Source organism: Lemur catta, chromosome 6, assembly GCF_020740605.2.
Source record: "Lemur catta isolate mLemCat1 chromosome 6, mLemCat1.pri, whole genome shotgun sequence".
NCBI lineage: Eukaryota > Metazoa > Chordata > Mammalia > Primates > Lemuridae > Lemur > Lemur catta.
In genome coordinates, this window is record NC_059133.1 from 9,306,945 (window position 1) to 9,320,003 (window position 13,059).

Here is a 13,059-nt window from a genome sequence, read left to right on the forward strand (position 1 = left end):
TATTTAAAAGTGGGGGCTCTCCGGTTGAAAAGTCTCCCCCTGGCCAAATCTGGGACAATTTGAGCATCAAGATAAATAATGGTAATAAAGGCTTATAACCCGTGAGTACGATGAGAATCTAGGAGTTCCTACTGCTACAAATAAGTAAACAAGCACATAAGGGAGAAGTAGAAAGAATGATGGAGTTAGCAAGTGACCATCAGGCAACCACCATAGTAATGATGGATTGCAGCAAGATCATCAATGGATGTGAAAACTTGACAAGAAATAAGATATTTACATAGTTTAATATTTCCTCACGAGACAATTATTAATTTTGGAGGGAAAAGTAACTACAGTGGAGAAATTCGGCAGATATAACCTTCACTAAGTGATCAAAGTTAGTAGGCTAAGATGGCCATGAGGTTTGTAGCTTAGACCATAGTGTCATATCCATGCTCATCTCCTGATTTTGATGATTGTCCTGTGATCACGTAAGAGAACATGCCTTTTTTTTTTTGAGGCAGAGTCTCACTCTGTTGCCTGGGCTATAGTGCCGTGGCATCAGCTCACAGCAACCTGAAAGTCCTGGGCTCAAGCGATCCTCCTGCCACAGCCTCCCAAGTAGCTGGGACTACGGGCATGCACCACCATGCCCAGCTAATTTTTCTATATATATTTTTAGTTGTCCAGCTACTTTCTTTCTATTTTTTTTTTTTTAGTAGAGACGGTGTCTCGCTCTTGCTCAGGCTGGTCTCGAACTTCCTGAGCTCAAATGATCCGCCCATCTCGGCCTCCCAGAGTGCTAGGATTACAGGCATGAGCCACTGCGCCTGGCCGAGAACGTGTCCTTGACTGTAGCAAATACACAATGGAGTATTTAGGGTTAAAGCGGCCTCGTCTGCAATTTGCTGTGAAATGGTTCTGAAGAAAACATATGTAGCTAAAGAGTGTCATGTGCTCAAGTGTGTCCCCCTGAAATGTGTATGTTGAAGTCCTAACCCCTAAACATCTCAGAATGTAACTATGTTTGGAGATAATGTTTTTTAAAAGGTAAGTAAATTAAAAGAAGGTCTTTAGAGTGGACCCTCATGCAATCTGACCAGTGTCCTCACAAGAAGAGGGAATCTGGACGCACAGAGAGACAGCAGGGGTGTGCGCACAAAGACCACACGAGGACACAGTGAGCAGCAACTGCCTGCAAGCCACCGAGAGAGAAACCAACCCTGCCGACGCCTTGATCACAGGCTTCCAGCCTCCAGAGCTGGGAGGAAATAACTTTCTGTTGCTGAAGCCACCCAGTCTGTGATTTTTGTTACGGCTGCCTGGCAAACTGATACAGGTGCATGGGGGTGTTGTACAGCAGTGTGGTGTGATGAGGATATGACAAAATATTCACATTTGGGGAAACTTGATGAAGAGCATAAAAAATTCTCTATTATTCTTGCAATTTTTAAGTTCAAAATTATATCATAATGGAAAATTATTTTGTTGTTGTTTTAAAGTAGGGACTCTCAAGTCAGCCTGTAGGCTCAAATCCTGGCCCCACCCCTCACCAGCTGACTTCACCCTCATCCTCTCTAAACTGGCCTTAATAATAGTGCACGCTTCATGGGTTGTGAAACAATTCAATGTGTCCGAGTTTATAAGCCTTTGGCACGGTGCTTAGTACGCAATAAAAGATCAATAGTATTGGGTTAGAGACAGGAGTCCTCTAGAGTCGCCAGGACACTCCCTCTGAGAAACCTGCTCCTTCTCCAGGTCAGTGACACTAAGTCAGGGATGACCTCACCCTGCCGAGAGAGACCTCACCTGCTGCCAAATGGGAGGGACCTAGTCGCCAGTTTCTAGGGAGGGACCCTCTGTCAGTACGGTCCAGCAGAACTCTAGGTGGCCCAGCTGGCCCCTGTTCACCTGCTAGAGAGTCCAAAACCACCAAACAGTGCCCAACCACGTCCCTGTGGGGCCCTGGCCCATGGTGGGTGCCTTGCCCATGGGAGGTGCCCAGTAACAGTGACAAGCTTGACCCAGGCTCTGCAGCTCGGATCCACACCCTTGGCTGACCCAGTGTGGGGCACTCCTCTCTCCAAGCCTCAGTTTCCCCACCTGCAGAGGGAGAGCACAGGATTAGATCAGTTTTCAAACAATCTCAAGCCATAGTAAAGTTTTTTCCAGTGAAGGTTGACTCTGTAGCCAGTGCCACATTGTCAAACAGCGGGAAGGCGGGCTGGCCTTGTGTCCCCGGTGGGATGTCCTCTGGAGGCCCTGAGATTCGATTGCCAGGCCCTCTGTGAGCTCCTGTCCCTGGCATGCTCAGCAGGGCAGCAGTCTCTCCTCTGGGCTGGGTCCCACGTTTCCTGTGGGTACCTCTGCTGGGTGGGAGTAATGCCAAAGGGACCCCTTTCAGCACCTCCAGGGTACATCACAGGCCTCTCACCAGTTTCTTATTACTGGTAATTAATAATAATTAATATGATTATTACTGCTGTTTAGGAGACACTGCTTTTGTGCCAGGCACTGTGCTAAGTGCCTGGAACCTGTTTCCATAGTATACACATCTTCCCGGCTCTTTTCTCTCACGCCAAAGAAACCAACCATGAGAACAGAATTATCTGCACTTTTATCACATTTCCATGTCTTTATAATCTCAACTTTCACTTCTGGTTCACAAATGATCAGCCCCATTTTAAAGCGGAAGAGATGGACAGCTTGATCGGTTCACCCACCGCCAGGGAGCACCCTTGGGTGCCGGGTGTGGTGCTCTGTGTATCTGGTCGCCCTTAATCCTCTCACCGTTTTAGCACTGAGGTGTTACCATCACCGTGTTGCAGATGAGGAAATCGAGACTGTGAGAGGGAGGAAACTTGCCCAGTATTGCACAGCCAGTCCTTGGCAGAGGAGGACTTGAACTCGGGCTGGTCTGACTCAAGGGCTGGTGCTCTCTCCCGCTGCCCCTGCCAGGGTAACCCGCTGGGCTTCATTGGGGAGTCGCTATTTCACACGGGCCATTGGAGAGTCTGCCGATAGTTAGAGCACATGCCAGTCCTCCCTGCGGCAGCCTGGCTGGGATCCTGGAGTAATCCTCCGCCCTCTGCTCCCTGTTCTTCCTTTTTCTTTTCTTCCTCTTTGTAAATCCTAAGGTCAACTGGGCAGGGGCTGGTGGAGTGTGTCTCTGGACCAGGCCACTGTCTGCAAATGCAAGGATCCTGTGGGAAGGGTGATTGGCCTGCCGGGAGAAAAGCTTGTTTGAACAAATCCAGACAACCGCAGTAACTGTTATTAAAGGTTATTAAATATGGAATGTCTGATTTCCTTAAGTACTAAGTTTGACAGTTGCTATCTCTGACATTTCACTTTGACACTTCTTGTTTTATGTTTATCGTGAAGGTATATCCTCAGTCTTTCAAACACATATTTTGGCTTGTGATTATCTTTCAAATTTTTTTTAGAGCACTTTCTTAGGGCAATTTTTGGGAAACCATGGATATGTCAAAAATTCATGTTATTTTCAAATATGAGTTCTGTCGTGGAACCAATGCAGCACAGATAGCTCGAAATATCAACGAAGTGCTTGGGAAGGATGTGGCTAATGAATGCACAGTAGTGGATGGTTTGAGAAGTTCCATTCTGGTGATTTTAATCTTGAAATTGAGCCACGTGGGTGACCTGAGACCAAGGTGGATAATGATGAGCTGAAAGCTGTAGTGGAAGCAAATCTATCTCAACCTACGCGTGAATTAGCAGCATGGTATGATGTTACTATTCAACAATATTCGACCATTTGAAACAAATGGGCAAGGTAAAGAAGCTGGGTAGATGGGTTCCACATGAATTAAACAAGCATCAGAAGAGAAATCATCTGGAAGCTTGCCTTTCTTTTGATGTCATGACATAAAGGCGAACCATTTCTACCCAGTATTGTTACGTGTTATGAAAAATCAATTCTTTTTGACAATCGCAAGCATTTGGCACAATGGTTGGGTAAAGATGAAGTGCTGAAACACAGTCCTAAACCGAATATTCATCCAAAAAAGCTAATGGTTTCTGTTCAGTGGTCCAGCGCTGGTATTATCCACTACAGCTTCAGGAAACCTGGTCAGTCGATTACAGTGGATGTCTACTGCAACCAACTGGATGAAATGATGAGGATGGTTGTGATGAAGCAGCTAAGATTGGTCGATATAGACAGGCCAATTGTCTTACAAGACAATGTTCAACCACATGTTGCACAAACAATGCTGCTCAAACTACAGAAGCTGGACTTGGAAACTCTCTGTCATCCACTGTATTCACTAGACCTTGCACCGACTGACTGCCACTTCTTCCAGGTTTTAGATTACTTCTTGCGAGGAAAAATATTTAATTCTCAACGCTGTGGGAAACGCCTTTCATGATTTCATTGCCACTTGCTCTGCAGGCTTCCTAGCTGCTGGCATAAACAAGCCACTGTTAAGATGGCAAAACTGTGTCAATAGTTGAGGCTCATACTTTGATTAATTGTACTGCTTCTTGTTTGAGATGTAATAAATTGCACTTTGGAATTGAAATCAGATATTTCATATTTAATAACCTTAATATTACTGTTCATGAGATATTTCCTTTGTGTCTAAAAGATGTCATCTCACAAAATTCTATCAAGTATCTTTATCACCTCCACTTTACAGATGAAGAAACTGAGGCTCAGAGAGGTGAGACCCTTTGCTGAGGGCCCTCCCCACCCATGTGTGAATTTGAGCATTTCACAGCTACTTCACCAGCACTGGGTGTTCTCATTTTCTAGGCTCTGCTAATCTTCTAGGCAAATGCTGTTGTTTTATTTAAAATTGTCTTTCTCTGAATAGGAATGAGCTTAATACATTCCCACATGCTTATTAACCACTTGAGTTTTTTCTTCTTTTGTTCATATACTTTGACTATTTTAGATATACATTTTTATGTTTGCAAACTGATGTTTTAGGAACGTGCGACTTAATACTACACATGTTCCCATTCCATCCCCACACTCCTCCATCATTTTTTCCCTCTAAAACATTTCTCCCTGGACAGCTTCAATATACTCAGACATTCGAGATCCCTCATCTGAGTCCCTTCCATGCTGAGCCCATAAAACCATAACTGAGCACCGCCATGTCATCCGCTCCACCCCTGCACGCCAGCTGCTCTGGGCTTCTGGAGAGAAACCACCACTGCAACCACAACCACCACCACAACAGCTGGCGCCACACAGGCCATCTTCTCCAGTCACAGCCAGGCCCTCAGAGTTGCCAGAAATCCTTCTTTGAGTCACAAATCGACTCACTCCATTTTTTAATCACACTTCTGCCACATGCCTTGTCCCCACCTCCATTAAACCGGATCACCTGCTGCAGGCGCTATCTGGCAGGCTCTACCTCAGTGCCCTGTACCTGTCCTTTCCCCTCCCTCCTAGTCCCTGAGAAGTTGTCCCTTGTTCTGCCCCAATGCGACCTCTCCTCCTTCCTGGACCCCCAAGCCCACACGCCAGCCCTGAAATTTCCCCAGTGGCTGTCATCTCTAACCACATGCCTAACCCTCCTTCACTCCTCCCTCACCCGGCCCTCACCTTGTCTTTCCTTCCCTTCCACAGCCAGCCCTCACGTCGCCCTCACGGCCCCTTGCAGTCCAGGGCTGCCCACACTGCACCTCTGAAGGAACTCTTGCTGGGGTCCCAGTCACCTCTTCGTTGGTAAATCCAGGGTCCAGTTTCAGCCTTAATCTGTCTTGACCTCTGATAGAATGCAACCCAGTTGCAACACCCCTTCCTTTTTAATTTTTCCTCCCTTCACACCTGTAATCCTAGCACTCTGGGAGGCCGAGGTCGGAGGATCGCTTGAGGTCAGGAGTTCGAGACCAGCCTGAGCAAGAGCGAGACCCCGTCTCTACTAAAAATAGAAAGAAATTATCTGGCCAACTAAAATATATATATATAGAAAAAATTAGCTGGGCATGGTGGCACGTGCCTGTAGTCCCAGCTACTCGGGAGGCTGAGGCAGTAGGATTTCTTGAGCCCGGGAGTTTGAGGTTGCAGTGAGCTAGGCTGACGCCACGGCACTCTAGCCCGGGCAACAGAATGAGACTGTGTCTCAAAAAAAAAAAAAAATTTCTCCTTTTTAGAAACACTCTTTCCCCTTGGCTTCCCTAGCTCAGATTTTCCTCCCACATTTCAGCCTCTGTCCCTAGTCCCTCTTGGCCTCTTAATTCTTAGTGAGGCTCGGAGCTTTGGCCTTTGCCCTCTCTCTTCACCCTGGAGAATCTTATCCCCCACTCAGGATTTCAGGGACTATCTCCCAGATCACTGTCTTGTGCTCACAGCTGTCTCTCTTGGGCCAGGCCCACTTGCGCAACTGCGTGGCCGGCAAGGATTTTCCCCTGCCCTCCCCCCGCACGTCCAACTCGACATTGTCACAGTGGAGCTCAGCACCACCCTCCCCATCTCACTTCTCCAACAGGTTGATGACAACACCTTCTCCCCGTCACCCTGGAGAGAAACTAGGCCACCGTGCTTACCTGGCCCTTTCCCTCACTCCCACAGCTAACTAGTCACCTCCTTAACTTCTTTCTGTCCTCTCTCTCTCTTCCTCAGCCATGGCCCCAGCTCGAGCCACAGCATCTGTCCCCAGGACAGTGGCAGCAGCCTCCTGCCTGGGCCCCCTGCCTCCGGCCTCCCCACAGAACACAGAGGGAGCTTTCCAAAACCTAAACCAGGCCACTCCTATGACCCTTCCATGGCTCCCCGCTGCCTTCAGGACCAAGTGCAAACTCTTCCCCTAGGTCTCCCAGGCCTGGCCTGAGCTCACTTCCGCCGTCTCTGGGCTCCAGCCACCGTGAGCTTTGTCCTCACATGCACTGTGCTCTTCCACACCTCCACGCTGTCAGTCTCGCTGGTCCTGCCTGGAACTCCCTCCCCAGCCTGTCCTTCCATCCTTTGCTCAGATGTCACCTTCTGCAGCTTCCCAGGTCAGCCCCAGGCTGCCTCAGTTTCCTGCACCCCAGGCAGGGAAATCTCCCTGCGGACCCCCTACGATAGCACTTGCTTTTCTTAGTTGGCGTCCTGTGTTTTCACAGCTGTCTTCTCTTAAATCACAGGTGCTTTGAGGATGAGGATTACATCTTTTCATTTCTGCGTCCCCAGTGCTTAGTCCAGAGCATGGTATATACAGTAGGAGCACAATGAATGTTTACTGGATGAATAGATGCACTGTTGCTCTCCTGAGTCCTGCCCTGAGCAGAAGCAGAAGTGAGGTTGTGGCAGGGGAGGGAGGGAGAGGGTAGCATACATTTTTTAGAAGGCCCTTTGCCCCCCCACCGTGGGGACTGTGTTAGTTTCACTGATTGCCCTCCTGCCCCGCACAGCACCAATGGCAGGGCAGCCAAGCAGGGATTCTCCGGGGATCCCTGGGACTCATCCTTGTTCCTACTGCAGCCTGGGGGCAAGTCGGCTCGGCCTAGGCTGAATGTGTGATTTGCAGCAGAATTTCAGGGTTCCCTAGGACGTGCAGAGGATTCCAGCTCATGGCGACTGTGGCTCTGCCCACATTCTTACGCAGGGGCTCCCCTCCTCTCTCCCGGCCACCTCGCTCACTATGCTTGCCCCTGTCATCACCAAGGGCTGCAGACCCCCTCTCAGGTCCTAAGGCCTCTGTGGTCTTCCCCAACCCTGCGTCACCTCCCTGGGGACTTAAAGGGCACCTGTATGGTATTGTGTGCCCTGCGCCCTCCCTTCTCCCGGTGATTCTGCCTGTGCCAGCCAGAGTGGGGCTTGCTGGAGCTGACTGTCCCGAGCTGGGTCTATCACAGCCCCAACTCCTGGCCAGAGCTGACAAGCTCGGAGGTAGGCACCCGCCCAAGTCGGCCCAACTGGAGTTCTTTCCAGGAACTGAGGGAGGAAGGTCAGTCTGTCTCTGAGTGAGAGCCGTGGGTTGTGAGGGTCCGTGTGCCTCCCCCCTGAGGGGAGTAAGTGCAAGGAGAAGAGGAGGAGGACGTGCAGAAGTCAGGGGCCCTGCAGGGCCTGGTGAGGCTTCACCCCACGGACCCTCTTCCTTGGATTCCGGGAGATTCTCTGGCCACTTGCCAGTCAGTTGGCCTATCGGCCCACACTGAGTTGAGCTGGGTTCCTGTCACTTACAGTCCAGAGAATCCTGACCCGTCTGGTCTCCTACTTCTCGATCCTACGGAGCCCTGTCCCTCTTGACTCTGTCCCCTCCACCAGGAATCTGCAAATAGGGCTGTATTGCCCTGTTAAATTAATCTGTATATCTTCACAAACTCTCGTGTTGAAAACTGACTGGGAACATGATTTGCAGTTGATTCGGTGTGGCGGTTTCTGTCATTACAAACGGAACCTTGTTGCTTCGTCAGGCAATGGAGAAGTCATGTGGGATATTTACAGATATTCGGGTTTCTCTTGCCTTCTGGCCACACACGTGGTAGGACTGCAATTCCTGCCTCTGTTGAAGTGGGATGTGGCCACGTAACTTGCGTTGGCCAACAGAAATGTGAGCAGAGGAGTCAGGTATCACTTCTGAGCAGGAGCTTTAAGGGCCAGGGCCTGATTCACGGCATCCCCTCTCCCCTGCCACCGTGGTCTGGAAGCCGGTGTTGCCAGGGTGCACCCTCAGCCTGGGACCCTGAGCGACTGGGATGAGCAGAGATGTCCCCACCTCCCCACATCAGACACATAGACATAAATGCATCTTAAGCCAAGGAGACTGTGGACTTGTTCAATACTCCAACATCCTCTCACCTATTCTGCTGGATATAGTCTAGAACAAGATCCACTAAAAGCTCATGATTTTGACTATATACTCTTGAGCACTGTCTTTGTCTGTCTGGGCTGGTATGACAAAATACAGGCACGTGCCACATAACAACTTTTGGGGCAACGACAGACTGCATATACAATGGTGTTCCCATAAGATTATGATACCATAAGTTTACTGTACCTTTTCTGAGTCTAGATATGTTTAGGTACACAAATACTTGCCATCACGTTACAATTGCCTGCAGTATCCAGTATAGTAACACAATGTACAAGTTTGCAGCCTAAGAGCAATGTTACCGAGGTGTGTAGTAGGCTAGACCACCTAGGTTTATGATATTCATACAACACAATCCTGCCTAACCACACATTTCTCAGAACATATCCCTGTCCTTAGGTGACACGTGACTACACCTTTGAGAAAGATAATTTACAAACAATAGAAATTTATTGCTCACAGTTCTGGAAGCTTGGAAATCCAAGATTAAGTCACAGCAGATTCAGTGTCTGGTGAGGGCTCACTTTCTGCTTCCAAAATGATGCCCTGTTGCTGTGTCCTCACATGGTGGAAGGGCAGAGGGCAGAAGCCTCCTTCAAGCCTTTTTTCTAAGGGCGCTAATCCCAGGCATGAGGTGGGCCCTCAGGCTAATCATCTCTGAAAAGCCCTACCTCACAACACTCCTGCACTGGCGATGAAATGTCAACATATTAATTTTGGGGGGATACATGCATTCAGATCATGGAACAAATGATGATATGGAAAACCATCTTTGCCTTGTATTCCAGTGCTTTTTCACAAGAAGCAGCTATCTGTATATTTGAGCAAGTTTGTTTTACACTGTGAACTCTAGGAACAGGAACAGAGATATCTTTAGTGTCCCCACACCACTCGGAGAGAGGCCACGCACACAGCAGGTACGTCATAATTAGTGGCCGGCAAAACGGAAATGAGGAGGAGAAGCCGAAGAGAAGGAAGACAGGTCTGAAGGCCTCGCACACCTGACCCCCAGTGGCTCCGTGTCAGACGTCCCCATCCTGAGCTGCCAGACACCGCACACGTCCCTCGTCTTGGCCTGAAGCGCCCTCCACGCAGCCTCTCCAAACCCTCACCACCCTTCCGGACCCCGGTTCACTCTCACTGGTCCCCCGGCCCTGAGAACCAGCTTTTCCTCCGGCCACAGGGTGTCCTGGGAGCCCCTGAGCTGGGCTGACGGCCCCCAGCGCGGGGAAATCCTGCCTTTCCTGGGCAGGGCTGGCTTTGCCCCTCGGGACAAGAACACATGTGGCTGCTGCCTCACAGCTCAAAGTCACCAGCACTCGCTCCCCTCCTGAGGAGGGCACAAGCCCCAGTGGCCCCCTCACCAAGTCAGAAGCCACCTAGTGAGTGTATCACATACAGCTGCCTGTGGCCTCTGTCCCTCCTGTCACCTGTCCCACAGCAGCAAAGGGATTTTTCCATGTTGCTTCCCTGCCCTTAACCCTTCCAGGGCTCCTGCAGGACAAGGTCCACAGCCTCGGCCTGGCGTGCGAGACCCTCCATAGCCGGCCTCCGTGGCCTGCTGTCCCGTCCACGCGCCAGGCTCCGGCAATGCTCGGTTCCTGGCAGTTCTCCTCACGATGTTGACCTTTGCCCCCACGGTTTCTTCCACATGGAATGTTCTTACTTTCCCAATCCACCCAGTAAATTCCTACTCAACCTTTGACACCCAACTTAAGAACAGGGGTCGGTAAATTTTTTTCTGTAAAGGACCAGGGAGAAATATGGCAGGCTTTGCAGGCCGTAGAGGTTGTGTTGTGATTATGCAACTCTGCCACTGCAGACGGCACAGACATGTGCAAATGAACGGTGCGGCTGCATTCCAGTAAAACTTGTTTATAGAAACAGGTGGCAGGCAGGGTAGTTTGCCCACACCTGCTCAAGAGTAATCTCACAGAGCTTCCCAGAGCAAAGGGTTAAACAATGCCTTCTAGCAACGACTTCTATCCTTTCCACATTTTATCATAACACAAACTCAGACTGTAATGATTCTATACTTGTGATGATTAAATGGAATGGTGGTCATACCATCATCTCTCACCTGGGTTCCTGTAACAGCTTCCTCACCGGTCTCCCAGCCTCTGCCATGCCCTTGTAGTCCATCCTCACAGAATAGACATAGTTTGCTAAAATGTAAATCTCATCAGGTTACTCCTCTGCTCGAAAACCTCCCATGGCTCCCTATTTCTCTAAGGTTGAAAGCCAAAGTCTTTTCTTTTTTTCTTTTTTTTGGACACAGGGTCTCACTCTGTCACCCTAGGCTGGAGTGCAGTAGCACAATCCTAGCTCATTGCAGCCTTGAACTCCTGGGCTCAACCTCCCAAGAAGCTAGGGCTATAGGTACACACTACCACACCTGGCTAATTTTCTTATTTTTATTAGAAATGGGGTCTCACATTTCCCAAGCTGGTCTAGAACACCTGGCCTCAAGCAATCTTTCCACCTCAGTCCCCCAAAATGCTGTGATTACTGCCATGAGCCACCATGCCTGGCTGAAATCCTGTCTTAAAATGGGCTACAGTGTCCTACAGGTCTGACCTCCAATGTCCCTTCAACCTCATTGCCTACTACACTCCCATCTGCTCACTGTACTACACAATAGCCTCCTTGCTTTTCCTGAAACAAGCCAGGCAGACTCCTGCCCCAGGGCCTTTGCTCTTGCTGTTGTTTCCATCTGGAACACTCTTTCCCAGGTCAGCCACAGAGCTCGCTCCCTCGCCTCTCTCAGGTCTTTACTTAAATGCCTCCCTTTTCAATGAAGCTTTTCCTGGCCACTCTATTTAAAACTGCAATCCCTTGGGGCAAAGGTAATATATGTAACCTAAACATTTTTACCTCCGTAATATGCTGAAAAAAAAAAATTAAAAAAAATAAATGAAGAATAAAACTGCAATCCTTCCTCCCTGCTTTTACTCCATAACATTTATTGCCTTCTAACATACTATATACTTTCCCCAACTTTTTAATTATAAAAATGTTCTGGCCAGGCACAGTGGCTCACACCTGTAATCCCAGTACTTTGGGAGGCTGAGGTAGAAGGATCACTGAGGCCAGGAGTTCAAAATCACCCTGGGAAACATAGCAAGATTTAAAAATTTAAAAATTAGCTGGATGTGATGGTGCATACCTGTAGTCTCAGCTATTTGAGAGGCAGGCTGAGACAGGAGGATTGCTTGAGGCCAGGAGTTTGAGGTTGCAGTGTGCTATGATGACACCACTGCACGCACTCTAGCCTGGGTGACAGAGCGAGAGTCTGTCTTAAAAAAAAATTCAGACACACAGTCAATGGAAGGACGAGTGCAATGGCCTTCACAGACATAGCCCCAGGTTCCGCACTTAAAGTGTTCCGAAAATAAGATGCCGACACCATTCATGACACCTCACCCAAAGACTTTAGCAAAACACTGCTGTTTCACTTCTCTGTCTTGTTTATTGTCTGTCTTTCCCTACTAGAAAGGGAGCACCACTAGGGCAGGGACTTTTGTTTATTTTGTTTACTGCAGTTTCCTCAACACCAAGAACTTTGCTTGGCACGTAGTGGGTCCTCCTACAGCTTGGGGAAGAAAAAGACAAGACAGGTCCCGATTCCAGTTCTGCCTTTCAGGATCATCTGAACTTGTAAAACCTCAGTTTCTTCATCTACAAAGTGGAAACAATAGTATTATTTCTCAGGGTTGTTGTGAGGAGCAAAACAGTAAGAGGTATAATAGTGCACTGTTAGCATGTTCGTTAGTTAAATTTCCATCTAACTTTTTTTTTTTTGAGACAGAGTCTCACTTTGTTGCCCGGGCTAGAGTGAGTGCCGTGGCGTCAGCCTAGCTCACAGCAACCTCAAACTCCTGGGCTTAAGCGATCCTACTGCCTCAGCCTCCGGAATAGCTGGGACTACAGGCTTGCGCCACCATGCCCGGCAAATTTTTTCTATATATATTTCTAGTTGTCCAGATAATTTATTTCTATTTTTAGTAGAGATGGGGTCTCGCTCAGGCTGGTCTCGAACTCCTGACCTCTAGTGATCCACCCGCCTCGGCCTCCCAGAGGGCTAGGATTACAGGTGTGACCCACCGCGCCCGGCCTCCATCTAACTTTTTGAAGGGGGACTCCACCTAGTCTGACCCTCTGTGCTGTGGGCTCCTAGAGGGCAGCTACCCTGCTCTGTGATGTTTGTAGCTGCAGGGCCTAGCAAAGCCCCTCAAGAGAAGTTCTTTGACTTCCACTGCTACACCTCCGATGCCAAATCCAGTGGAAGCCCAACAGAGCCCACTCC